This window comes from Oxyura jamaicensis, chromosome Z (assembly GCF_011077185.1).
Source record: "Oxyura jamaicensis isolate SHBP4307 breed ruddy duck chromosome Z, BPBGC_Ojam_1.0, whole genome shotgun sequence".
Lineage (NCBI taxonomy): Eukaryota > Metazoa > Chordata > Aves > Anseriformes > Anatidae > Oxyura > Oxyura jamaicensis.
Window position 1 is genome coordinate 61,114,599 of NC_048926.1, and position 25,362 is coordinate 61,139,960.

Below are 25,362 nucleotides of genomic sequence, written 5' to 3' on the forward strand. Positions count from 1 at the left end.
AAAAAAAAAAAAAAAAAAAAAAAAAAAAAAAAAAAAAGGAAGTATAAATAATATGTTTCCATACTACAGGAGAGCTGTAGATCATCTCATGCAATTGTTCTTGCCTTGGCTTTTCATCCTAGATTCCAATTTCTTCCACTGTATTACTTATGGAACAGAAAAAACCTCTACAGGATTTTAAGTATCCTTCAAAAAGAATGTGCTAGTTTGCAGTGAAATCCTTCCTATGTTTATACATTTAAATAAAGTACAGCTGTGCAAAAAGCAGACCTCTGCTGATCTGTGGCAAAACCCCTCCTCTTGTATATACAGGCACAAAGAATACATCTGTCTTGTACTTGTAAAGAATGCCCCAAAGCAAGGTTCCGTACAAAAATGCATGGTTCACACAGAGAGAAAGTACAGCCCCAGGTGCAGCCAGAGGTCACTTTACGAAGCACACCATGTGCCCAGTATGTCCAATAGCTTTGTGAGCTAATGGATCTTCATATGCACCTTAAAACGAATAGGCTGCCCATGGGTGGCCTGTACAAAGCCCGTGCAGCAGTCATGTGCATTGGGAAAAGAAGCTGATCCTAGTCGATCACAGTCTTTTCTGAGTCCACTCACAACAAATGAGATAGATGAAGCCATAGGATTCAAAATGTAAGTGACTGCAATTCCAATGAGCAAGGAGTCAGAGAGCAAGAAACAGAAAGTTTCACCTATTCCTTCCACTTTGGGTCCTCCTAACCACAGTATAAACTACTTCAGAACAATGGACCAAAGGAGTGGTTCTTTCAAATGAGGCAATCACCATAAAGAAGTAAAGAAACCCCTAGGCAGTGCTTACAGGATCACAGACAGAAAACACATATGTCATGGACATATCTGAGTGGATAAAGGAGTCCACTTCTTTCTAACCACCTCAACAGAGCCCTGTGAACATCCCATCTTTTACAGACTGTGCAATACTTGGATATTGGAGTTTTTCCTCCTCTTCCTGTGTCATTCTATCACATGCCTTTTCCAAAATAAGGCACGTACTCTAGCTTGATCTGCAGCCCATCGGCTAGGTCCAAATCCAGCAATGCCAAAATAGTAGATGATCTATGATCTATGTTTCCCCGTGTATATCCTTCAACATATTCGTATAATGAAATTCTGCATTATCATCTTCCTCATTAGCAATTATTCAAACACAAGACAAATGATTTGACTTGGCTAGTCTGTTTTCTTACCTGAAGATAAGAGTCAAGAAACACAGGCTTTTATTCCTGATACCTCTTTAAGACCAGTGACTCATGAATGCCATGTTTCCATTTGTGTAAACTTGTGAGTAAATGTCACCACCTAAACAACAAATAAAGTGAACATCAGAATACAGGCTGGATCAGAAAACTCTGACTAATTTCTTTTAATTCCTTGTTTTAAATGTATAAAACTCTTGCCTTTTCTTTGATTATTTTACTCATAGCATTTGATTCATCCTCACGTTCACTAGAAATAGACAGCCTCTTTCCTTGTTTAACACAGGAGAGATGGTCTTAACTCACATTACAAAACGAGTAATGCCAATGCTCATCATATCAGTCCTCGTGAGCTCCCACTCCTTGTGGGTGAAATTAATCTTCATGGGTGGAGACAGGGGGAGAGGAGGACCTACCCCAGACCTGTGCATCATTTTAGTCCACAGAATAGGATCTATCAGGATCTCGCATTTAGCCGGTATTTTATTTTTCTCATCAGAGACTGTCATCTAATAGTCTAACACCATGACCCTGACAATGACTGTCATCACAGCCCCTCATTCCCGTGAGGATGCATGCAGCAGTCTGCTCACAGCCTTGGTGTTACAGCTTTAAGCCTGTGACTCAGACTCTTAAAAGTATTTAGCTCCCTGAAGCAGAACATAAGCAGAACTTCAGTCAAAGTATGCAAGCCTCATGACCTGTGCCTAAACCTACTGCTAAGTAAATCTTGAGGCAAGGAGTTTAGAGGGTGCTTCTGGTTTAGCTCAGCATCTGTCACTGCCATATTCTCTGCCTGGCTCCCTCCAATGTTTCACCAAGGCCTGTGGATGCTCCCAACGTCAGTCCCAAGGTGCTAAGCTTAGCAGGCATACCCCAATCACACCCAGTGCACTTCAGCAGCATCAAGATCCACAACAAACACAAGAGCAATAACCATGCATGCATATGTTCAAGCCTATAGTCAGCCAAGAGAAAGCTGATTATGGCATGTTTATCTAATTAAGGTATACTCACTAGGTATCTACTAGTATACCTTGATGCCAGTTGCCCAGGTTAGGATACATAGCTCCAAAAATCAGTAGTTTATAACACTTTTTTACAATATCCTAAATTATTTTTGTTGATGTCAGAAGAGGTAAAACATGGACTGAAGCTTTAAGAACTGGCCAGAATTTGATCTTTCAATATTAAATTCTGAGAAGAAATCACAAAACTGGTTTTCCAAAAATGAGACTGGAGCTCTGAGACTCACATCTTGCTTTCATATTAGAACTATAACAATAGTACGTATGGTTCAGGTCTCCCCTACACAATAAACTATGGGGAAAAAGTAAGACCAAAACAAACAAACAAAACACACACACACACACACACACACACACACACAAAAAAAAAAAAAAAAAAAAAAAAAAAAAAAACTCTTCCCAGCCCTGCAGCATGGGTGGGTATGTGAGAAGGTGCAAGTTTAACAATTGTTTGTTTTTACCACCTGTACACTGCCTATTAACAACATTCTCACCAGCTGAATCCTTGTTCCTGCCTCTCACTTTTCCATCAGTCAATACAGATTATCCTGGAAAACTGCTGTCTTCCTCCTGATTCCATGTACAAATTATACATATAAATTACAAAACTAGAGAGTGTGATGAGGAATATTCACTGATAAATAAGGGACAGATAAACAGGAAACTATCTCAAATGCACTGGAACAAAGAGCAACAGAAAAAAAAGAGTCCCATACATCTAGTGGTACACTCAACTCCTGCTTAAGGCTGGTAAGGACTGAAATGTTACTATGTAGAGATTTTTTCAAAATACCTTTAGAGGTGTTTTACTCTACATTAATTACATTTTTTTTCTATGTAAAAGATCTCTTGCACATGTTAATATTGATAACTGAACTGACCAATGCACAAAAGTGCATTTGTGACTGATCCACAAAATGAAATTGTTATTCAATAAATTTTAAATCATCTCTCAGTTAGCTATGTGGCATGTACAAAAAAATAATGATGGAGTGTATACTTATGGCTACTGTGACATAGATAATTATGGAGTGATTTTGCTAACTGAGTCTTGAAGCCACCTCAGACAAGTTTGCAAGCTAATCCAAGTCTGTATCAAAAAACATGCAATATCATCATAAAGCCTGCATATGGAGCTATCCATATTTCATGGGAACAATGAGCAAAGTGATCAGCATTTTGAATATTACAGGAATCATCAATTAGTCACTAAGAAATGATTAGTTCACATAACCGAGTACTGAATAAATAATGTTCTACAGTGGTGATGAAAAGCCCATGAGCTGTTCTCATGATTAATATAAAAATGAATTCAGACCTCAAGCCTTCACTCGTACTTAAAACAGGACTGTTAAATCAGAAATTACATGCCAGTTCTTTTTCATATCACCTAAACTGAGGAACTGTGTAATTATAATCAGGAATTGTGTAATCATTACTCATAATATAATTTGATCCAGTGAATCAATTTTTATTTAACTATTTATTTATTCACTTAATTCACAAGCTTCCCCCTGCCCCCCCCCCAAAAAAAAAAAAATCAGAAAACATGAGGTCACTCAACCTGTTACTATCAGTGCTTTCCACGAACTCTTTTATCCTTAAGAACCAACCTGAGATCTCCTACCTAGCCATTGATTCCTTATACTACAAGATCTGTTTGCAACAGGATTCTCTTTTTTAGTTTCAGAAACATCCTTTATCACATTTACATTTTAATGTATACATATCCTGTGGATTTCAAATTTCATACAGGTAAATTAGTACATTAATTCTGAATTGTTTGTCTCTTTAATGAAATATATCCAAATTATTTAATTGTTTTGTCATTTAATAAACATCTGGTGTATTGGTCCATTAAATAAAGCAGCACAGATTTTCCATTTTGTCTACATTTTCAGTGCATCAAGTTTAAATGCATTAAGAAGACCTTAATCTCTAAAATAAAATATCTTCAACAGTACCTGAGGTTGGGCACCCCAAATTTGAGCCCACAACTCGACTCACTTAGAAAAATAAATACTCTTATTTTTAAAACCATGTTTGCTATTTTATTCAATGTTCAATATAATTTAAAGTCAATTTCTCTTTCATTATTTTCCACTGGGTGGATGAAAACTGAACAATATACTGGTGTTATCTATCCAGTTCTGTTTTTCCAATATCCAGCAATACCCAGCCCAAGTTTTTCCATTCAGGCCAGCCATCAATGTTTGAGCTTTCAGTTTCTAACTTCTGTCCTCGAGGAAACTTCACCAGAATCTTGAAGCTTATCATCCATTGATGCAGAAAAAGTCGTATCATCTTTTTCAACAGAACATTACTGTCCTTTCATGCAACAAAGAAATGTAAACATTTATTGAAAAGAGGTATTACACTCAGTTTAAACTACAGGGCAACCCAGTTCCTTATAGTTCCATCCTAGTTTCATAGCAACTAAAAACGGACAGCAAGGACAACATGAGTTTTTTTCTAATATGGCTGGAAGTTAAGTGTTGGTCCTACATTTGCTATTGTTGTACAAAATTCTGAACAGATGTGATACATCTTTCATAAAATTCAAAGTGCTGATGCATTTCAAAACCTGTAGTCATCATGGAATTCTCTGCCACTATCACCCAAATGAAGGAGAGAGGATAAGTCATACAGTAGTAGGCAATTCCACAACTACAATTTATATGAATAATTCTGATGTAACAATAGCAAACAGATCTCCATGAGTCTGTCTGAGAGTGACTCAAACCAAGCACTGCACCCATGTAGGGAGAGAACAAGGCAGAATTCTTTGTGACTCTTCCAATGAACGAAAGTATTCTGCATCTAAATTGTTCAGTGAACTGTTAGCAAACCTTCCCTATGTTTATGGTTTCACTGGAGTATATTCCATGTGGACAAGGCTAGACTGGGAGGACAGGGCAAGCCTTCTTCAAATTTTCATTGTTTTTTGTTGTTGTTGTTTGTTTTTTTTCAGGAGATCTGTATCTGTATTATAATTTCATGTACATTTATGAGCCAAGTTTAAGAATTTAAGCCAGGGACAGGTTTTCAAAACCTCTTAGCTTTCAAAAGTGGGGTCAGATTTTTAGAAAAAAAAAAAACAAAAAAAAAAAAGCAATGTGTACCAAGCATAAAGTTCGTGGAAGTCTAGTCATTAGTCAATTGGGAACTGCTAAGCAATGAGTGTTGTTTAAAAAATAAATAAAGAAGGAAGAAACATGGTCCTAAACTGGTTATTGCAGTGGGAATTTAACGTACTTAGCATTGCACACTTTTCACTTTATTGAAAAGATCAAGCATATAATACTCAGGACTCAACATCTTTTCTTGCTTCGGCAAGGCTCACAACACTTAGACTCACAATCGTCCAGGTTGTAAATCAGGAATGGGGTGGAAATGGATTTGAATCAAATTTCAAGATGCAAGATGATGTCTGAATCACTTCCCCAAATCTGTAGTCCTCATAAGCTGGATAGTGTAGAGGAAGAGTATATTTCTGATCAATCCTTTTAAATATTTGCTTGATGTCAATATTCCATTCATTCCACATTTATTCTACTTAAACAAATCCACAGATGCAGTTACATTCTAAATTATTAGTTGGCTTAAAAATTGTACTTAAAAAATGTTATTTTAAAACTGTTTTTCCTCCACAACTTCCCAGTAGTCTCTGGGAACTGCTATATACAGTTCTGGCAAGCACTGGGTTCACAGCTGCTATGAGTTATTTATTTATTTATGCGCCATCCTACTTGGCACAGTATGTTTGATTTTCTTAAAGGCACAGAGAATGAGCATAGATCACAATTTTCAAATTCTTTTTTCAAATTCTTTACTATCAACAGGTAATGTCAGTGCACTGCTCAGAGCCAGAAGAAGAAAAGCCACAGAGGTTACTCAGATATCCCCTCTCAAATGTACTTGGCTCTCAAGCTGGAAAGACAATCTCTAAAGGAGAGAAGCATCTCAGCTTTTGGGTCTACACATGGCTGTCCAGAAAATCCTCAGAGAAATGAACTCAAAGGGAATACTTGGACCAAGAAGCATTTTCAGAAATAGATCCGTTACTTTTGTTCTCATATCTATCATTTCCAAACAGGCAGCTGACAAAGCACTAAGGGTGGACCTTACAGTGTGAAAATGAACTAATTGGGAAGGTGGCTGAAACTCATTTTTCTTCAGATTACCCAATTACCAGATTAATCCAGATTACCTCAGATTCTGAGGACTTTCTGTTACGGGTGACTTTAAATGCATTTAATGCCTTAATTGCAAGCAAGTGAAGTCAAACCACTTCATGTTCCTGGAGTGAATTCTGAGGCAGATCTGATATCTTTCCATGGCCAGCCCCCTGGCTGAGGCCACTAGAGTGCTGTATTGCAGCAGTGCCCCACCTGTCCATGGGCTGACAAAACACGTTACAGTACAAGTCTGTAGTTCACACCAGTTGGTTGTGTGGGTCTCAGGGCCTATTTAAGAAAAAAATAACCTAAGAGATGGCATAACTTTTCAGCCCATCCTGGTGGTAAATGTTGATCCAGATTCTGAGTACTCTCGGGAGAATTGCCTGGCAGGTGAGGCAGGACATTTTCTTCCAGAACTAGCATTTCCTGTGACAAGCAGGATGAAGTATCCACCTCTGCACAGTGTAATCAGCCTAGCTTGTTGTCCAACACAGGCCATCATTAAAATTACAGGCCCTTACCTGTTTTGGGTCTAACATGGCAGAGAAATGGAGAATGTCATCCATCTGTAGGCTGGCCAGATAATACAGTCATACAAGCATTAAAAATGTGTGTGGTTAGTCAAATAACTAAACAGAGGCAGACAGATGGATGCGTGGATTTTGAAACACAAAACATTACTTCTATCTGTTTTGGATGAATGACACATCCTTCAGCACAGGACCTGGCATGTTTATCTGTAAAGCGCCATGTTCAATTACGGTTCTGTGTAAGTAAAACACTTTAGCCAATAACCCCTAACAAAATGGAACAAAGAAAAACATCACAGAAAAAAATATTACATGATCACTGTTTGATTTCCTTAGTAAATATAGTAATAATAAATTAACCCAGGAAACAGATATTCTGTAAAAATCATGGAATAACACCTCTACATACTACTTTTTCATTGTTGTTGTTATTACTTGCAATTCACCGTGTACTATAGTGTACTGATTGGAATTCTTAACAAATGCAATCAGTCTGGTCACATTAAATGGGAAGGCTCCTGTAAAAACCGTCTTGCCTATGAGATGGAAAGCTACGGTGTTAATAATTTAAATACCATCTACCAATATTGCAGTGTCCCATTGAATAATTCAGAAGTATATTAGGTTTACATTATGAGATTTCAAAATTAATATTTGCATTTTGCAGCCACCCTTTCCAATCAAGTTTCCATAAACATCGTGATGAAGGTAAATGAATCGCTAATTTGATGTTTTGCACTGATAAGTAAGTGAAACTAGCTTGCAGTTTAAATTCAAATTGGGCTTGTGTCTAAATAACCATTGCTTCAGTCAAATTTTGTTTGGAACTGATTGCGTCAATGTAAGTAAGCTCATCTCACATAGTACTGAAAGCTAAGCCCTCTTTGAGACCAGACATGGGATTTCTACACAAGCAAAATACTAACAAAGCTTCTCTAAGCAAGAAGATAAAGACTACTACTTCCCAGCGAATCTCAGTCTTTGGTACCCGCTTCAGCTGTTCATTTCCAACAGAGAGACCTGGCAAAGGGAAGCAAGAGAGCAGAGCTGAAGACTGCTAGCTTCTAGTGATCTGGGAGAGCAGAGTAGCCTTAAAGTAGCCTCTATACCTACATAACCATCTTACACATCAGGAGTTGCCAGCACCAGGGAATCATAAACAGCTTAAAAGACAATTCTCCTTTCTCCTCCCTTGATTTTCCCCACATCAGAAAGGACAGGATTCTGGTCCTGTCTGGGTCCATTTATCAATCACTCCTAACATCAAAATCAGATCAATTTGGCCAACTCCCTCAAAAGTATTTTCATACAGCCAAACTCTGTCCTGTTCATAGAAGCACCAATAAGAGGCTTCCTGGTAACCCTCTACTTGACAGAATCCCAGAGGCAGCTGTACAGCAACTGTACAGCTGTACAACCACAGCCAAGGCAGTCTGGCTGTTTCTGTGCTCTTTCTTGCTTACTAACCAGATGTTCTGCACCTCAGTGACTCACTCACAAGCTACTTGCCCAGGCTCCCTACTGGCAGACTGTTTACCACCTGTTTTCAATGATTACCCCTCTGCACTATTGATTCTTTCCCAAGTGATTCAGTACCTGTTTGGCATCACTTCTGCACTGTCTCACCGTACTTGTGCCACTTTGGCTCCTCATTCTTGTTCCTAAAGAAGCATCATAAGAAATCGTCATTGCCATCTACAGCATCAAGTTGACTTTCTACACTCTCATCTACATCCTCGCAATTAATGCAAACATGTTATTTTATAACAGGCTCTCCTCCCTGTTCCCATTCCTACCTAAAAGTAGCTGGAGCAACAAGTTTCTCTGTTCCTGATCACATCACTTCTGCCTGCACCATGGTCTGCAAGTAATGGCCTTCTCAGATCTTCCTGCTCCAAATACAAAATTTCTAGTGCTGTGCATCTCTCAAATATCTATTAAAACATTCCTTCTATTAAGACTTCCCCTCATTCCTTTTCCTATTCTTCCTATTTCCACTTGAACATACTTGATGTGACTAGATTTAATTTGATTTTTAAATCCTTAAGGATGTTCCTGATGTGTTCTGGTTTTATTTGCTGTTCTGTATGCTTAGGTTTCAGCACTGCTTGGGTCTTACATGTACTGCCAAATGACAAAGAATAAATCAAATAAGATTCAGTTCCACTGCAGTCTGCAAGTATATTGCTATTTTATCTAATACTAATAAGAAATTAAAAGAGAAGCTTAACTGTGGATAGTCCTGTGTTATTCATTCTCTTGTTATGACTACCTTTTCTGGTAGCAAGTTAAGTAACAAAAACTGAGTGATGGGGAGAACAGAAAGAAAGGACTGGGGATTCTGAAACAAGAAGAGGGTAATAAATTAAAAAGACAACACAGGAAGAAAAGCATCTTGTCAGTTGGTGGCTGTATGCAATATCTCCTGAAATCAAAGACTCATGCTTATTGCATTTATTAAACAAGCGTCTTGGATGCTCCTGAAACTCAAAGCAAAGCCCTTGGCTTATTATAGCCACTTAAGCTGATATGTCAGAATGTTAACTGACTTCTGAAAATTTGTCCTCACTATCAAGGAGACAACATTTGTCTCATTGAGACTGGTGGAAGCCTCTTTTCTAGTTAAACTTAAAAAAAAAAAAAAAAAAAAAAAAAAAAAAAAAAGAAAGAAAGTTTAAGTCCCCTTCATAGTAGTACATTCTCTGTTCATCTCCTGAAACGAAACTTAAGGACTACTTCTGATTAGTTTTTAATGAATTAGGGAAAAAAAAAAAATCTTATTTTTCCCCATTAAGTGTTAACTGATTGAGGACAAAGAATGTTTTGTCTCCAGATACCTTTTATAATGTATGAAGAGATATTGCTCATGGTAAAACCGTAGTTGTGTAAGATGACCTTGCTTGGGGATCATTGCTTAGGTTATCAGAATAGCAGAGGACAAAATTCAGTCTAGGATATAAATTACTGTTGTGAAGAGAATATAGGAAGATCCCTCCTATTACTTACCACTGCACCAAATATAAAATTGGTGGTTTTTACCTTGCCATTTGCTTTTGCTGATGCAGCCTGGATTGTCACAGGCTATTACTTCAAAGAAGCAGTATTCAAAGTCTCTAATCTACATCTGCATTACTCATTTGTTCTCACTGGCTATACAGAAGTTTATTTCGTACACGTTTAAAGATGTGGCCAAATGTACCTCTCCATTACCACTGTAATATTGATCAGAAAGCATTTTAAGCATCACTCAGCATACTGAGGCATACTCCACAAAGTTGGCAGCACCAGTCTGTGCACACAGTGCATCTCACTGCCTACCTTCAACAATCCCACCCTTGCCAACAGCTTTCCCACTGGAGAGTCACCATCTGCAGGCATATTTGTGTACCTGTACAACTCTAATTATGGCCACAAATAGGATCTGTCTCTGTCCCTCTTACACATGTAACAAGCAGTGATTATTGCTTATCTCAAAATTGGTGGTGCTTGGAAGCATTGCTGCTCTTAAAACGTGTTTTGATGTGCTTCTGTTCCCCTGAGACCCTCTAGAATCCTTGTTGCAGACGAAGCTTGGACACAGGAATAAGACTGTGTTCTTGTCTGCAGGCCATTGAAGCATCAGAACACCTCACACCCTGACATCACTAAGATCACACCTGCAACTTTTTACACAGTGCAAAGAGTTCTGTTAAGCAATACTGAGTGAACTCACTCTTTCTCTCACTTCTGAGTGAACTCACTTCTTTCGCTCATTTCCCTTTTTTCTTTCTGCAATTAGCTCTTCTGAGATTACTCCGTGCTTTTCAAGATCTGCATTTTTCTTCCTGTTCATTGTATCTGACTTTCTGAAGTGGTTGGCTGTGAGGGGGATATGTATGCATCAACGTTGCTTGAGATGGAAGCAAGTAGAACCACACAAAGTACAGGGCAAAAAGGCTGGTGTGACCTTTGAGAACCATGTGTACTGTTACGCTGTCAGGCAGGAATATAAGGTTTGTAAACAAACACAAGAAGGCTCCTATCTTGGCCTGTTGGTGAGACATTTACTAAACAGTCTGAGTAAAATCTGTCCACAGAGAAGGATGAGGTAATGCTGCTATAGGTTAGCCTGAATGACTGCAACGCAAATCATAATTGTGTGAGGGGCACTCAAGCAAAAGCAGTATACTAAGAGTTCCCTCGGTATAGCATGAGTTTGTTGCTAATGCAGATCACATTCCAAATCCACTTCAACATATGGCATGCAGCCAGGGGGAAGAGTATGTGCTGTGAGCTCATCATCCTGGGGGAAAGGGAGTGAGCTGCAGGAAGCTAACTGTATTGAACAACAAGTGCTGACTGGGTGAGCCTTCCTCTCAGGCAGTGGCTCCCAGTGGTTTAAGATCTGCTGCTGTCTCCAGCATGAACACCAAGGTATTGGTGAAAGTGTTTGCATCCACAGTGACACTAGCTTTTTTTCACTCATTTCCCTTTTTTCTTTCTGCAGTTAGCTCTTCTGAGATTACTCCGTGCTTTCAAGATCAAACTACTGCCTTGCAGTGGCCATGACCTTGGGTTCTTTACTTGTCACTCTTCTCAGTGCCTTCTGAACTCAAGAAACATCTACCACTACACACCTCAGCATATACACTCCACCGAGACAAATGAGAGATCTGTTTATTTATACTAGTCAGCTACAAAGGAGTCTATGTATGGCTTTAGTTCTTCTGGGAAATGCAACCGAAGAAGTCTTTCCATTTGAAAAGTTGTCTCTTCTTTTCCTCCATCTTGTTCAACCAAGCTGTCAGTCTAAATAGGTAATCTCTAACACAACTAATTTCTTTCAGCTTAAAGTGGACTCACTTCACTTTAAAGTCTTTTTTTCCCCCTTTTTGTGATGTGCTGCAGAATACTGCACCACTGCTTGCTGCAGTAGTAATCATTCTTGTCTCGAGATGGTATATTCTGAAAGGTCTGTTTCACGCCACATGGCTGATGAGGTAATTGAAGTTACTTCAATGTGCAAAATCTGGCTTCTAGGTCCAGGAACCTGTCCAGATGGTTAGCTCTCACTGAATCCCCTTGGAGTCCTCAGGAAACCTTGTAACAGTTGAGACTACGGAACAAGTGAAGTGATACTTGTGCTTGAGCTGAAAATACTTGTACAATCTGAAACACAAACTCTCACGCTGTTCCTGCAAGTTTGTGTTGCTGGCTTTTGCTATAACTTTGGGATTAGGCAAGTTCTTACTTTGTTTGGTTTTATGAAAGTAAACATGCCTTCAGCTAGTGTCTGAACTTATGTGAATAACACGTTTTATCATCTGGTAAAATTCCTCCTTTGATTTAGCTGTCATATTTGCTGTTGGGTCTTTATGCGAGACAGCTGTATGTGCCATCTTCTTTCTTTCACACGTGCATCGAGCTATGATAAGAGGAAGCGGTAATAACATCACAGCCTTAATTTCTTGGCTCAGGCATAAAAGTTGGACTCATTGCTGGATACTGAAGATACCTGCATCCTCACTTGGCTACTGTTACCTCTAGATCTTTGGGTTTAGGCATTTTCTACATGTCACAGGACCTGAGTTAGAAGGGTGCCATCTACCCTTGGAGCCATAAGAGTTCCTAGGCTGAGGCGAATCAGTATTACCAATGACCATAAATTACACCTAGTTTCAATGGCCACTGCACAGCTTTCCAAGCAGCCAGGAACTGGTGGAATGCAGCACCCACATACTTTTCCCATGGTGCATCTTCCCTCCTGAAGCAATCAGAAGACAGGACCCAGAGGAAACTATGCAAGCAGCCAAGCAGAAGACTGAGTATCAGGGAGAGAACAGGTAACTAAAATTTAATTTGTACTGGATCACCTACAAATATATGACCCCACTGCCCATTTAGAAGGAGTTCTGGGTCAGACACCATTCTGCTCTGTTATTTTATTTTATGCATCATTATTTTCTCTGTTTTGTAATACATATATTTCAACAAGAATCCTATGAGAAGCAGTAAAGAGCAAGACAGTATCAAACTGTGCTAGGGCAGATCCTGTCAACCTTGTAATCCATCCCTGAGAAGAGCAACACCCGTCTGCAGTACAGCATAGAAATACTTTGTTTTCATTATAAATGATTGTGTTTGTTCAATCAAATTAAGGTACACAATAGCTCTGTCTAAATCAGAGCTTTCAGCTTTGTTTGCCCAGGCAAAGGGAAACCTCAATGCTTTCAATAAAACCAAGAATTACCTATTCAAGCAGAATGTCCCAAAAGCAAACATTCCCAAAAGAGAAAGCAGAATTTAAAACCTGTTAAAACTTTCAAGTTTCCGTTCAATCTGTTTTGTGGTCCCATTGTTTCTGCAGAATTTTCTTCAATACACAGTCTAGACAGTACCCTTGACAGTCTTATCTTTTATTCATGGAAGATGAGGGGAGAGCAGGAAAGAGAGAGATGATCTGGCTGCTGCAGATTTCATTGTACACCCACTCGCTTCTTGTTTCTGTTTTGCTGACATCAGTGTGTTTTGTCCTTTTGCATCTACATCCATTACCATATGTCCTCTGTTCACACACATGATCCTCAGGGAATCAAATAGCAAAGTATTCCAAATACCAGATATTCCATTTCCCAATGTCCCTTGCACCATACACACATTCATTAGGTGCATTTCCCCCAGCAGAATGGATGCGGATTGTCACTCAGGATTTAGACCTTTCTTCCACAAACCATGGAAATACGGGTGTTTGGGTCAGTCTACCTGTGCTCCGTTTTAGCTCAGGCTGTCAGTTCCACACACCGTCTATGCAGGCAGTGACAATATAGAAGTTGACAGGCTTCCACTGCCCCCTCCTGATTACTGGGGGAAAGGATGGGCACTTTTGTGCTCCAAGTGACTTTCCTTTTCCAACAGGAGCAAGTTGAGGCCAAGCTATCTTCCCAAACCCTACCACCATCCCCTCGCTCCTCCACTGACCAAGCACTAACTCATCCACGGAGAAAACACGAGCAGCAGCAACAACAGAACAACAACAGGGCTCCACACGGAGCCTGAGGAACACACCTCGACAACATACCAGCAGCCCACACTTGTCCAAGTGCCACTTGCCCCAGCCTACCTCAAAGCCATTCTTACATTAAGCAGAAGCAAGTGGAGGAAAAGCAGATACATGCATTCTTCTGTCACTGTGTGCACACTTCCTGTCTTAATGGGGTCACTAGCTCCCCCATGAGAACTCTCTCAAGTCTCCGTAGCTTTAATGAAACACAAGCTGGATGCATAATGTACCCATCATCTTGTCATTGGTCTGGTTCCTAGACTAAAAAACAACAAAAACCACATGCTGGCAGCCATGAATGCTAGCAGAGAAGTGGTATTTTTGAAGTGGAAAGCAAGGAGATTCCAAGGGAAAAACAGGATGCTTGATTGTGCACCTCAGGAAGGGACTGAGTAATGCGCGGTGGCAGTAAACCTCCGCTCACTGCTGAGAGACACAACTGTGGACACGGGTGTAAGTAAGGTGGGAAGATGGCTGGAAACACCAGAGAGAAGGGAACATAAATAATTTGGTATTCTTCCACTCTATGCTGCACTAGAAATAATTTTCCAATTGCCACATTCTTAGACATCAGAGAATCAGGAAATTCAACCTTCTCTCCCTTTTAACATGTTACACTTTGGCAGCTCGCAGCAGTTCATTTGGCAGGCATGTGTACCAAATGTTCATTTCAGTCTTGTAACAGATGGAGTAGATTACACACAGGACTGCATGCCCCACCTACAGTATCTAATACTTGAACTAGGAAAGGACATCCAGCAGATCCCACTGACCACAAAACTGCTTCCATATCACTGGAAGGGAAGAAGTGTATAAATAAGTTAGAAGTAAATATTTGTCTGCATGATAAATAAATGTATATGCCTGACTCCAGCAGCCTCTGGTTTCGAGCAAGCAATTTATTCTTGCATTCATATTTTACTTTGGATATGTCCCACCTGAAATCTAAACCTAAATAATTAAATCTCCTTTGATCTGACTACATTTTTGGTATAATTCCTGCAGGAAGAAAGAGCACCAGATCATTTTGCTAGCTGTTTGATTTCATTGGCTGTCTTGTTATATTGTTATATATCCCAAAATAAAATATTAGCTATACAAAACTGCCAGGGACTACTGGCTTTCGATTGGATTACAGATTTTAAAAGTTTTACTCAATTCACAGATCAAATCTAAAGTTACTAGCAGTTTCAAGTACAAATTACAGAATATTTTTGGAAATACACCTAGGAAGCTGCCCAAAATGTCCTAGTTGACTGGGCTGAAGAAAGCAACCCCCAAAACATGGCAGCTGCCAGGTGTGGTAGCAGTAGTGCAAACCAGGAAGGGACAAGAGAGCAAAATGAAGGGAAAAAAAAAAAAAAAAAAAAAAAAAAAAGCTATTGAAATATAAACACTGATGGTCTTATTATTTATATATTCAGAAACTGAAGGAGGGATTCATACAGCTGTGAATCACACAGCAGGTTAGGAACAACCGATGAGTTTTTAATATATGTTGCATAATACTATGTATGCTTTGTGTATAAAAGCTTGTGGGTAGCTTCTAACTTGTGTGATTTTAGGAGCTAAAGATTCACTCCCTCCTTCAGTTTCAGAATCTGTGAGATGGGTATAAAAATATTAATTGACATCACTGGCCCACTCTGAGGAGGCCCTGATATTTGAACAGCAGTCATTCATGGGTGTAGTGTTCCAGATTTTATCAGTGAATTATAGACAGTGCTGTGAATACTACAACTACTCAAACCAATATAAGCCATGAGCAGAAAATCCTGTTATTCACTGCAGAACTGTACTTAAGAAACAGACTGGATCCATTTTCTGTTCTTTGATCAACATTGCCTCATACAGAACATGGAGAACTGTAGTGACAAGGAAATCACTGTGGCTTGCATGCTGCTGTGTTCGATGCTGCTGAACATGGCTCATCAGAGATCATGGAATACATCCTACCCCTCCCCTGACATATCTGACAGAAAGTAAATTCCTGCATTTTTTATACATAGGTATATGATTTCTGCTCATAGATATATCCTGATATGAAATAAGCCTGGTGTATAGCAAAAGATAACATTTCATTTGGGAATATAAGGACAAATTGCTTGACTTGTCTGATCTGAACTATTTTGTGGAAAAGTGAATATCCAGTGAGACAGTAAACACACATAAATTGATAGGCTTATAGGAAAAAAGGCTCAAAAAGGTATTTGTTTTTCTTTTCTTGAAGGCAACAATATTAGATATACAAGAAAAAAAATCTAGAACAAAAATACTTTCTAGAACGAAATACTTTTCTTCAAAAAATTCATCTCTTGCTGCCATAGAAACAGTCTTAAACTGAGTGAAGCAGAGGTAAAAAGTTAGCTTTTACTAAATTCTCACATTCCAACAAGTTATCTAGGCCATGGAGACAAGATAAGAGGCAGGGCAAACAGTAATCCATAATTCCTGGAAAGAGAGAAAGAATTTACAAAGAGGAATACTTCTGTGTTCAGCCAAGCCTTATCTCTTTTAGTGCAGATGGATTTTATTGTGGGGAAAACCAGTGCCAATAAAGCAAGCAACTTCACACGTTTCTGTTAAGATACCTAAATGTTTTTTATAACAACATTAGTTAGAAGATATATTATTTCAGTATGAATGTATTACAAAACATTTCAGGCATGAAAATTCAAGCCTGCCTGAGAACTCAGTTGCACCTATAAAACAAGTTAAAACGGGGCGGGGGGAAACAATAAAAAAAAAAAAAAAAAAAAAAAAAAAGTAAGAAAAGCCAGCAGACTGACTGTGGCCAGACTACGTTTTTTCTTCTCACACCAAGATGTGAATCTCTTCAGTTCTGCTGTGCTGATGAAGTTCGACATGGCACGTGGTTGTACCCCACTATGCTTCAGAACAGAGGCCCTTAACTGCTGGCCACTGATATTGCTGAGTACTGTGGGACCTTAAGCATGACTGTGGCCTCACAGGGCTTTTCTAATGATGATAATGACTAAAGGGACAAAGGTGTTGATGACAGTGCACATCTGGCAGACATACAGAGCTGTGTTACCAACAAAAGGTCTGCAACAGACAAATGATCAAGCCTGAGTTGCTTGAGCACTGTGCTTTCACTGGGGCATTTTCATGCATACACAGGCCTTTAGCCAGCCTTCCTGATTCACACTATACGTGCAAGGGATCAGTTTATCTAAGCAATGCCATGTTGTTGTGCTCTGAGAGGAGCTAATCACATTGATTTGGTCTTGCATTACATAGAACTCCAGGAATAAAACAATAAACATGTGCAATATACACAGAAAGTGTAGGACATATCTACACAGTTCAGTGATGGTAGTGCAGAACTTGCTCTGTCAACAACCTTGCAGGCTTCAAAGCAGGTCTTCTCTGTAAGCCATGGGAACAATCTGATGCTGTGCCATGCCTGTGCCCTGCTGAATACTCTGACTCATGGTTACTGTCAAAGTTAGATGGCATATGTCACTCTCAGCTTATCTGTCACCCACCAAGAGCAGTAGTGGCAGTAAGGGCAGTGTGTCCCCCTTCAGGAGCAGCAGCTCACAGCCAGACCATTTGCATGACCTCACACGAATGTTGGGGAGCCAGCAGTTGGGGCACAGCACAGTCTCTTAGAAAAGTACCAGAAAATTTGTGTGCAAACCCCTGCATCTATGCCAGCTAATATCAAAAGGGAACATGAAAAAGAGTTCAGATAACTATTATTGTTTAACCCACCTTAAAGCATTGCAGGATCTAGTTTGCAGGTGCAAACCCATATGGTGGATTTGCTGTGGGATTATTACTGTACATAGACTGAAATTGGATTGCTGAAACTGCTATCATCTTAAAAAAATATATAATAATAACAAACAAACAAACAAGGGAAAAAAAAAAAAAAAAAAAAAAAAAAGGAGTAGCTTTAGCCAATTTTCACTCAGTTACCAAAAGCTGTGCAATAAAAAATAGTAATTAAATTCCTGTACCTACATCCACATGCATGAACAAACCATAAAGATTTTTGTTTATGTTTACCAAAGGTCTCAGACATTGCTTAAAAAGATTAAGAAAAAAAAAAAAAAAAAGTGTCAGCCTTTGCATTGGTGTTAGTCCTGAAGGCCTTTGCTAAAACTGTGAACAGAGGTAAAGCAACTACAAGTTTGAACTCGATCACATCAGAAGCCATCTGCTTTCTTCACAGACTGTTTTTCACTCTTCTCTCCCTTCCATTTGATTTAAACCACAATTTTAATCTCAGTTATATCAGTGCTGCATTTTCAGAGAACATTTCTCATCATATAGAAAGTTTCCATATAGGTGATTGTAATGAAAAAGTCATTTATTTCCAGTTTTGGGGCAATTCAGAGAAACTTGCCTAGTGACTATGCAGGTTTGAAAAAAACAAATCATTTGAGTTCTCCAGGTCTTAAGCTCCTTGACAGGTTATGTCTTGGCAAGCATCAATTTCAACCTTCCAAATATTTGATAGAATTTGCATGTTTTTTTGACAGCTCAGCTCAGTGTTTCTGGGAGCTATTATACCACTGCAGCCCTGCTTCATTCTGCTCTATCAGCTCAGCCACACTCTGTCTGGGTAAGGATTTTAAGACCAAAAGCAGCTGCTTCAACAGGAATTTTGCACTGTCTCCAAATCTGATACAATTCTTTTCAGCCCACAGAATGAACAGTTTTGACACAACTTTATGGTGTCAGCTCACAAAGACAGAATGATGCTGTTAGGGAGCTACAGCAGTGTTGTAGCTATGTTTCTGCCCTAGTTTTCTGGGGGTCACCAACATGTAACTGTGGTATCTGAACTCTAGGCAAAACACCGCCACACCATTCCTGTTCACAGACTGGAATACTAGATGAACTTGGCTCAGGTTTTAGATAACCTCTGAAATGGGCTGGAAACAGTAGTGGCTCAAGTGGCATCACTGCTCGCCTACACGTTCCTTGTCATAAAGAAGTTGATTTCCAGAAGGAGCTAGGAAACAACTGGAGGCAGAACACTTTCAGCTTTGGGACTTACACCTACTGTACCAGCTCCCTGTGGCACGTTGATTGTCCAAAAAGATCCACTGTTCGTTAACCTCTACTCCCACTTAAATATCTTATCACACAGTAACAAATGATTTTTATGCTTTTTTAGATTGATTTACAAGGTCTTTGCTAAATTCCATGTTGATTAAGATAATCATATTACCTCAGTGGCTAAGGCAGCTCCTTCCCATCTGTGTCTGCTCCTAGCACAAAGGTTGTGAGTTTAGACCCTTCTGTTGTCACTCATACCTCACTCTTTCTAAACTTATTATGTTGTGGTGTGGTCTTAATGATGTTTCCTCATCCAAACTGGAAAAAAATGACAATGGATTTCCTTTGTAATCACTATCACTTCCTGAGAGTGCATGGGACTGGCATTCTTTGACTTTAATTAACTGTCTGTTATATTGTAGATGACATTTAAGAACACAATTTCCAACCTGAATAGCATGAGGGCTGTCTATTTGGAAAAATCACTCTCTTCTCATGGGATACTGTTACTGCTTCTGCCAAAGATGCTTCTCCACCTGGAGTCCTGAAAAATAAACGAAATGGAATGCTGACAGATGTCTTCTTCTAGGCCCTAAGCTACAGAACATCTTTTGACTAAAACAAACAGGGCTTTTTCATAGCACTGCAATGGGTTTTGTTAGAGACTGAGTTAAATCTTGCTGAACCTGGGAAGTTCAACCATTTCCTTTCACTGAAGATAGTTGTAGCAAATGTAAAGTACATTTTCCAGAAGAAAACACAGACAAGGGAATCCAGTTGTTCTAGATAAAAGGGATTTTATATATTTTTCTTCTACGTATGAATGGATGCTGGGCAGCTCAGATAGAAAATGACTGAGATGCTAACACAGTAAGACAGAAGAGGATTTAGATTTGCTTGGGACTCACCAATAGACAGAAAGGCAGGCTTGGTCCCAAGCTAAAAGTCAGTGATTATAAAATTATTAGATTCCAATGTTCAAAAATAATACAAAAAAAAAAAAAGTGTCATTGCAAATAAATAAAGCAAGATATACTAATTCAGCTTTATTCTCATTCTCTCCTCCTCACTGAATACCTTAAAAAGCCCCACGTTTTCTAGGTTCTTGGACCAAAAGACAGGCAGTGATCCATGTTATGTCATTTTGGAAGAAGGAGAAAATGTGTGGGTAGGTCTATTCCCTGCTGTTCTACATTTGTTCACATTTCAGATGGGTGTATTCTGGTTAATTAAGCTTTAAATAATTTGTTATTTAAATAATTGCTGAATGATTTAATTGTTAAGTAATTGTAGGGTCTAGATCTGGAAAGAGGTGGAAAAAAGAAATAGCATAGTTGCCCATGGAACACATTCAGTCAGTTATTATACCTGTCTCCCACTTTCTTCCTCTGCTTTTCCCATCTCTCAGGAAGATGGTGTTCCATAACTTGACTCCAAAGATACCTTTGCTTCAGTTATCTGACTTTTCCCTCTCTGTTACTATAACCAGAATCTAATCTTTACATGGAGACAATGGAAGCTTTTCCTAAAAGAAAAGCAAGGGAAAAATTGAACAAAAGAGACCTTGTTTTATAGCCCACCCAGAAGACCAACAGCTTTACCTCTTCAATAGGACTCCACAGGAGCCTGTTTTGTAAATGAAGCCAGGATCCAAATTAAAAGGAAAAAAAGGAAAAAAAAATCAAACACAATTAAAAGAGCTTTACAGAAAAAGCTTTAAAGTTCTCTCAGCTTTTTAAACTGTCCATTACTGACTTGCGTATGAACTGCATCAAACTAAACATCTTTGTTCAAAAATAAATATAATCCTCATTATCAAAATGAGCCTTTGATTTCCCTCTATCCATTATTCTTTTCTCTACCCACAGTGGATTGGCCATGTTTAGAGCTCAGTGAAGCAGGATGCTTACAGAAGAAAAGCTTTTCTGCAAAAAAAAAGTGCCAGCAAAACTACGTGTTAAAGAGCCTCTTCCTGTTTTACAGAAAGGCAGACTTAAGAATGTAATTACTATGGAAGGCACATGGAAAACAGCAGCCTTACACTTCCCAGTTTTTGTTTTCCATGACAGACTTTTTGTATCATACTCTTCCCAGTAATTTCGTGGCTTGTGCATTTAAAAGGGGAGATGGAATTCAAGTTCATTACAGGTGTTGTTGACTAATAAGGGTAGAGAATAAAGTCTACTTTTAGAGCTAGCCAGCTAATAAGAAGTGTAATTGTTTATAGCTAATGTTCCAGGACTCAGATGTTGTGATAATTGCAATATATGATCTGAACTGCAAGAAATAGATGCTAAAAATGACAAGACACAAAAATGTTGCACTGATGTACTTAAAGTTTCACCTGAAAATATCCTAGCTACCTATAAAAATGATTTAAAATCTCTAAATTTAAAGCTTTTCTTCCTAAAAAACTATTAGAATTAAGCTCTTATATTGATAAAATGATAAATTATAATTAATATTTTTTATCATTTATACAAGACAAGAAAAAGATTTTGGAAATACAAAGCCCACAGAAAGTAAGCAGTGCTTGGAAAACTTCACTGGGTACTTTCAGATTTGTCTGCCTCTTTCTTTACCTTGCTCACATTTCTCCTCACTCATGTGGAATCACTTAAGTTGTTCCTGGATGTCATCCTGTCCAGCCTCTTACCCAAAGCAAGGCTGGCTTCCAATTTGGATTAGGCTGCTCATGGCCTGAGGACATAGAATCTTCCAGGATAAACACTGCACATCTTTTGGGGGCACCTCAGCCAGTGTTTTACAGTTGAACTGATGAACACGTTTTTTCCCTTGTATCCAGTTAGAACCTCTTTTGCATCAGGTTAACACCGTTGCCTTTTGTCTTTCAGGCATACACCCTGAGAGGATCATGGTTTCATCTCTACAGCCCCAGTTTTGCAGCTGAAGACTGCAACAAAATCCCCCCTTAGTCTTCTGAAAACTAATTGCAACAAGCCCATCTCCATCAGTCGTGGAATTGGTTATGTGCCTCAGGAATCCTAGAGCCCTTCTGCTGGCCTCTCCAGAGCTTGGCAGTTTCTTTCTGTACTGGGGTCACAAAATTGGATACAGTACTCCAGATGTGGCCCCACAAGTGCATAAACAGAAAGGAACAATCACTTAGTTGGACCAGCTTTTTGCACTCTTGTTAATACAGCTGAGGTTTCTTATACAGCGCCCATCATACTCACAGAGCTGCTAGTACTTAGTATTTGTCTCTATAGGCACTCGGTATTCAAATGGGCATAAAACTATGCTGATATAAAGCCCAGTTGAATTAAAATCTATGGTATCACTTCTCTAAGAATTATTCAACATGTGATTAATGAATGTCATGTCTCTTCAAAGAATCTCCTATGAAGGGAGTAAATCTAGATGTCCAAATCTAAGATCATAAACCCTTAAACCATATAACATGGAAGTCCTGCTATTTCAAAAGCTCTTCTAGCCTCAGGTGTACAGCCCTTAAAAGTATTCAGAAAGCAATGGTTGGTACAGTTCCAAAATAATGTGAGATTAGAAACTAACCAAGCATCAGAATTTAAACTTTTTTGATGACAATGTAGTTGTCACTACTGTTGTTCTAAATCACTGATTTATTCTAACAGCCACTGATTTTTTCTAAAAATTTGAAAGGTGTAGTGTATCATGAAACATTTCAGCTGCTCTGCTCAGATAATTGTACATATTGGTCAGTGTGGTAATTATTTTCCATGAATATCTGGTGACATGTTGGGCACTCCTATGTATAAAAACTTGATTTCTTTCAAGATAATTCCTAAAGTTATTCACCTGTTTACAAAAATAAGTTATACAAATAAATGAGAAACAATGGAGAACTAGGTTTTCATTTCTTACATCAGATTTGTGTTACTTAACAGAGCTTTCCAGAATGTTTTATGTGCAGTCTATTTAAATATATAGATACGACACAGTTATGTAGTTACTAGTCTTCTCAGTAAGTGATAGCCTTGGGTAAGACAGTTTTCTTTAACTTGCTTTACACCATCTTTTCTTAAGCATAAACTACTTGCCTGCTAACTTAATGTCAAGCATAAGATATAAAAAAAGGATGATTTATTCTGTTTGTTATGACAGTTTTCAGGAAGGACCTAAATGGCTGCTTTTTTATGAGATCTTTTCTCAAAGTCTACCCAGGCTCAAGTAGTGATTTTGATAAAGCTTTAAAAAAATGTGTGGATTGAACTAAATAGTTTCTCAGGTCACCTGCCAAAAGATTAGAGAAACTCAATAAGCAATTAACTACATAATTCTCAAGCTAAAACAAAGCTCACAGTTGTGAGAAAGCACAACTACAAAATGAAGTATGGAAAAGATTTTTTCATAAGAAGGCAAATTTTATTCATGTTGATAAAACAAACTACGGGGTTAATTATCTCAGCCCTGGGGTAGAAAAAAGTGAAGCAGCTGCTCACCTATGTAGATAAGAGCTTATCACTGAAAGGCACATCAGGGAGAGCAAAGACAGTGCACTGTTCACCTCTCTTAAACACCACCTTAAATTTGATATGTTGATGAGTCAGCATCTCCATGTACCTCTGGAAGTTTAACTCTTCAAGTTCTGAAGTGATTCCACATTCCACATTGCAGCAATGTCTCTATAAATGCTGATCAGTATTATAAAAAATACGTATTTCAACTATGAAAAAAAGAAAAAAAAAAAAAGGCTTTTGTTGGTTTCGCTTGGTAAATTTTATCTGTTAGAAAAATCTGCTCATTTGCTCAATTAGATAAACTCATGGAAGTTATTCTGACAAACCCTTTCTATTGGAGATGAGTCCTTCTTCCAAGATATGTTATACAGGAATGGAAATTACTAAAGCCAACCCATCTCCTAGGATCTTGAAACTGCTGACAACATTGACAAGCCATCAGGCTGCTGGTGGCCAAAAGCCACACAGATCCTGTGCCAGCCATACTTACATCATTTGGGTTGGGAAAGACCTCTAATATCACATAGTGTGACCTCTAACCTAGTAATAAATAAATAAATAAATAAATAAATAAATAAAGTATTAAGCAAAAGACTGTGGTCATCCTAAAGAAGACAGCTATTTAAGTGAAACTAGAATACAAACCCAAGCAGGCTGAATTGTCCATACTTGATTAATTCCCAGTAAAATGACCAGCTGTATTTCAGTCTAAGTCCTTATAAAAACAGCTATTAGAACAAGCAATTATTCATATATAACTTTTGCACCCAGCTCACAAAAATATTCATCAACAAAATGTACTGCGAAAATTGATTGTGATTCCTAAATAGACCATTGGAAAACAAACAAACAAAACATCCTAACTTAATTAATCTTCCAGAATTCACAGTATTCTACTTATGATAGAAATGCATTTAACTAGATAGATCTTTGAAATCTTAAAGTAATACATTATCAATTAAGCTGCTCCTTAGTTAACAAACTTGGGGGAAAAATCTTATTACAGAATGATTAAGTAACAAATTAATTTGTCTTCTTATTAATTTGTCTTCTCATAGTTAACAGATATTGTAACAAATGAGCAATGTCTCCCAGAACAAGGCTGTGGAGTGAATATCCAAAAATGAAAGTATTCACATAAAAAACATGTATCTAAGAAAGAAGAAAGTTTTCTAAGGAAAGAGAAACATAACTTGTGTACAAGGAAAGGCAACAAAATATATCACATGGCTGCTCTTTTCAATCAAAATTAATAAGCCTTTTCAATGCTATATATTAAATATGTGCAAAGAGGTACTCACAAATTATATTAATAGAAATTGCTTAGCAACTTATTTCAAATAACAGACAAATACAAGGAGACCATAAATCCTTCACAATTAATTAATAGAAAGAGAACATATTCATTGAATAAAGGATTTGAATCAAATTATTGTCTTGCATCTCCCAGTTCAAGTTTCCATGACAACTTTTTTTGCTCATGAATAGCAGGTTATGAAGTAGCATAAAACTATGATTCAGATGTACTCTACATTTCATTTGAGATTATAAAGAAGGAGGCCCAGCAAGGAGAATAGAAAATGCATGCTTATGGCATTCATTTTACAAAGCATATCAGCATGCATTACAAAAGATGGCATAACTGCAATGTGACATTCTTCCAAAGTAAATTCCTGAGTGCTGGCTTCGATGGCAAATACTGAAAAAGCACTACTTGGGGTTAGTTGAAGTTCATCATTCCAAATGAAACATATATTTACAAAATATTTAATTGCTATAAAGTTTATTTGCAAATTTGAACTTTTTTTTTTTCCTGAGACTGAGGTATTTCCATATATATTGGGTCTAATCTTGACAACTG

At 38.2% G+C, this 25,362-nt stretch overlaps 1 long non-coding RNA gene across 1 annotated transcript in view; it reads right to left on the minus strand.

The window, feature by feature from the left end:
* Window positions 1–14,152, minus strand: part of LOC118155653 — a 14,463-nt gene extending 311 nt beyond the window's left edge. The window contains exons 1-2 of the long non-coding RNA XR_004745932.1: window positions 14,068–14,152; window positions 1,221–1,332 (exon numbers count right to left, since the gene is read on the minus strand). This is a non-coding gene — a long non-coding RNA (uncharacterized LOC118155653). The remainder of the gene's footprint in view (window positions 1–1,220; window positions 1,333–14,067) is intronic.
* Window positions 14,153–25,362: the final 11,210 nt, after the last annotated feature.